The following is a 4841-nucleotide window of genomic DNA, read 5'->3' on the forward strand; positions in this document are numbered from 1 at the left end:
TATAAGATTTTCTATAGAAAAAAATTTTGACAAAATTTTCTATAGAAATAAAATGTTGATAAAGATTTCTAAAGAAATTAAAACTTTGACAAAATTTTCTATAGAAATAAAATCTTGTGCCAAGATTCTATAGAAATAAAATTTTGACATTTTCTATAGAAATAAAATTTAGACAAAATTTTCTATAGAAATAAAATCTTGACAAAATTTTGTATAGAAATAAAATTTTGACAAAATTTTCTATAGAAATAAAATTTTGACAAAATTTTCTATAGAAATAATATTCTGTAGAAAAAATTTATTGAATAAAAATTTGACAAATTTTTCTATAAATTGAAAATGTTGAAAAACTTTCTATAGCTATACATTTTGAGAAAATGTCCTATATACGTATGAAACTTTGGGAAAATTTTCTGTATATAAAATTTTGAGAAAATTTTCTATCTATAAAGTTTTGAGAAAATATTCTATAGATATAAAATTTTAACAAAAAAATATTTTGACAAAATTTTTTATAGAAATAAAATATTTATGAATTTCTCTACACAAATAAACTTTTTTATAGAAATAAAATTTCTTAAAAATATTTTTGAGTGTTGTTGACCTATTTTATGTTTATTCTGATTATTAATTTTGTTCGGCTTGAGGTCATTTGTTTTAATATTTGTTTTAATATTTATTTCCAATATTTCGGTTAGTGCCACTAACCATCTTCTGGGATTTTGTATCTACATAAAATACAAAAATTAAATTACATTTAATGTTCACAAAAATCACAATTGTTATTGAAAATATATTTTATGGAAAAATAACTAGCTTGAGTTCTTGTGCTGCTGTTTGTTTCGCAATTCACCGTACACTAAACTTCGTTTGTGTCGATGCTTGTTTATAATATGTCGATACATTCTGGCGCATTCTTCCGTGTTGACATTCATTCTTTTGTCAGGAGAGAGATCTATTATATTGAGCATCTCAAGAGTGTATCTTCGTCTATGATTATTCTCTTGAGCAAGTATCTCGACGTCTGTGAAGTTGGGCTTGTGTCCTGTTGTTGCACAGTGAGCTGCAAGTGCTGTTTTTTGCTCTACTGATTTGTCTACAGCTTTAAGGTCTGATTTATGCGACGAAAGTCTTGTCTTAAGTTTGGTCATTGTAGTGCCAACATATGCCATTGCGCATATGTTGGACTTGTCTCCATTACATTTAATTTTTCGACAAATTTCGACAACATTTTCTCTCTGTTGGTTAAGCTACCCTTGTACTTTATTCAACGAAATAAAATTTCGGAAAATGTTTCTTTAGAAATAAAATTTTGACAAAACTTTCTATACAAATAAAATGTTGATATTCTATAGAAATAAAATTTTGACATAATTTTTTAGAGCAATAAAATTTTGACAACATTTTCTATTGAAATAATTTTTGACAAAATTATCTATAGAAATAAAATTTTGACAAAATTTTCTAAAGAAATGAAATGTTGACAAAATTTTCTATAGAAATAAAATTTTGACAAAATGTTCTATAGAAATAAAATTTTGACAAAATGTTCTATAGAAATAAAATGTTGATAAAGTTTTCTAAAGGAATTAAAATTTTGACAACATTTTCTACAGAAATAAAATTTTGACAAAATTTTCTGTAGAAATAAAATTTTGACAAAATTTTCAATAGAAATAAAATTTAGACAAAATTTTCTATAGAAATAAAATTTTGACATAATTTTTTAGAGCAATAAAATTTTGACAACATTTTCTATTGAAATAATGTTTGACAAAATTATCTATAGAAATAAAATTTTGACAAAATTTTCTATAGAAATAAAATTTTAACAAAGTTTTTGTAGAAATAAAATTTTGACAAAATTTTCTATAGAAATAAAATGTACCCAAAACTGTCTATGTAAATAAAGTACTTCACAAATTTTCTATAGAAATAAAATGTTTATAAAGTTTTCTAAAGAAATTAAAATTTTGACAAAATTTTCTATAGAAATAATATTTTGGCACAAGATTCTACAGAAATAAAATTTTGACAAAATTTTCTATAGAAATAAAATTTTGACAAAATGTTCTATAGAAATAAAATGTTGATAAAGTTTTCTAAAGAAATTAAAATTTTGACAACATTTTCTATAGAAATAAAATTTTGACAAAATTTTCTGTAGAAATAAAATTTTGACAAAATTTTCTATAGAAATAAAATTTAGACAAAATTTTCTATAGAAATAAAATTTTGACAAAATTTTCTAAAGAAATGAAATGTTGACAAAATTTTCTATAGAAATAATATTCTGTAGAAAAAAATTTATTGAATAAAAATTTGACAAATTTTTCTATAAATTGAAAATGTTGAAAAACTTTCTATATCTATACATTTTGAGAAAATGTTCTATATACATATAAAACTTTGGGACAATTTTGTGTTTATAAAATTTTGAGAAAATTTTCTATATATAAAGTTTTGACAAAATGATCTATAGCTATAAAATTTTAACAAAAAAATATTTTGACAAAATTTTTTATAGAAATAAAATATTTATAAAATTTTCTACACAAATAAAATTTTTATAGAAGTTAAATTTCGACAACATTTTCTCTCGGTTGGTTAAGCTACCCTTGTGCATTATTCAACGAATTAAAATTTCGGAAAATGTTTCTTTAGAACAAAAACTTTCTATGCAAATCAAATTTTTAAAAGATTTTCTATAGAAATAAAATTGTGACAAAATTTTCAATAAAAATAAAATGTTGACATAATGTTCTAAAGTTTCTATAGAAATAAAATATAGACAAAGTTTTTTATAGGAATAAAAATTTGTCAAAATTTTCTATAGAAATAAAATGTACATGGAACTGTCTATATAAATAAAGTATTTTGTACAAAATAAAATAATGATACAAGTTTTTAAAGAAATTAAAATTTTGACAAAATTTTCTGTAGAAATAAAATTTTGACAAAATTTTCGATAGAAATAAAATTTTGACAACATTTTCAATGGAAATAAATTTTTGACAAAATTTTCTATAGAAAAAAAGAAAAAAAATTGAAAAACATTTTATACAAATCAAATTTTTACAAGATTTCCTATAGAAATAAAATTTTGACAAAATGTTCTATATAAATAAAATTATTAAAAACTTTTCAATATATATATATATATACAATTTTGACAAATATTTTTATAGATATAAAATTTTGACAAAATTTTTTGTATAATAATAAAATGCTGACCAAAATTTTCTACAGATATAAAATTTTGAAAAAAATTTCTATAAGTTCGATATAAAATATTTCTTTGGAATGAAAAAACAATTTTGTATTTTAACTACAAATAATGGATCAACAACATCAAAACAAACATTTTTTTTAATTTGGTAGATATTCAGAAAATTTTCTGCAAATTTTGTTAATTTTTTTCGCACGGGCGGAAACCGTGCTCAAAAGCTGACCCTGAGCATTATTGCCATAGACACCATAAGGCTATTGCGTCTCATTCTGGGTGTTGCAGAACTACGCTCTAACTTATAATACCCACGGGTCCAGGGTATTATAAAATGTTTTACACCACCTTGTTTAAAAAGCATTGAAAATAATAATTCCTTGTTGTTTTGTGAAAACTCAAAACAATTATGAATGGTCTCATAAAATAATCTCCCCTTAATGAGCTTTAAAATACTTTTTACCACCTCATTTTAAAAACGCAAAATGTTGGAAAAATTAGTGTATCTAAGAGCAAGCCATTTTTCCATTCTAGTGAACAAATTCTAAAACTTTTTTCACACATTAACGTACATGAATTTAATATGGATGGACCAAAACCCCCGCTATGGACTTAATGGCATCACTATGGACTTAATGGTCTAAGTGAGCCTAAAATAACGGGCTGGTCTAAGTGAGCCTAAATAACGGCCCCATGATTAGGTTAGAACCTAATCATGGGGGAATTGTTTATTAAAAATGTTTCCAATGTGAAAAAATTTATAAAATCGGGAAATTATTTGCTTATTTTGTCTATAGATGTCGTTGAAGTTATCTCGGTTAAGTAGAACGACAGTCCGTTATGTCTGGCTCAATATTCATTACACTAAACTGGTGAATTTCTGTCAGATCAATGAATGCTATCCGATTGCATGTTTACTTTAGTAAAAATGGACCTGCTATTTCCATATTTCGGTGAAATAAACCATCACTGAGAAACTTTTTGGTGTTCGGTAGTAACTGGGATTCAAGACATGATCTCTGTAATTCGCTGTCAATGACCGCAATGTTATCATTCGCCTCATATAATGGGACGTTTCTTCGTCACGGTTGCCATAACTGGTAGAATTCTACCAAAAGTGATATATTCTATACTGTTTTGGTAGATTTTGCAAAATCTTCCTCTCTCCAACTAAGAGGATCTTCTATATATAGAAATAAAACTTAAAAAAATTCCCTTTAAAATAAAATAAAGAAAATTTTTCTATAGAAAAAAAAAATTACAAAATTTTCTAAAAAAATGAAACCTTGACAAATATTTCTAAAAAAAAATAAAATGTTGACAAAATTTTCTATAGAAATAAAATTTTGAAAAGATTTTGTCTAAAATTAAATTTAGACAAAATTTTCTAAAAAAAAAATGTTGACAAAAGTTTTGATAAAATTTACAATAAAAAAAAAAATTCAAGTTTTGGTAGAATATTTTTGGTACGAATAGTAATCGTGGTCTCGATGTCATAGACTAGTTTCGAAGCACCTCGATCGTAAATTTCCAAAAATAAATGACCAATCGATACAAGCCTTTTTTTGAGAAATTGACAAATTGTGTGGGATGCTCAAATGTTCATGCAGTGGTTAGC

This window comes from Haematobia irritans, chromosome 2, assembly GCF_050003625.1.
Source record: "Haematobia irritans isolate KBUSLIRL chromosome 2, ASM5000362v1, whole genome shotgun sequence".
In the NCBI taxonomy this organism is placed as follows: Eukaryota; Metazoa; Arthropoda; class Insecta; order Diptera; family Muscidae; genus Haematobia; species Haematobia irritans.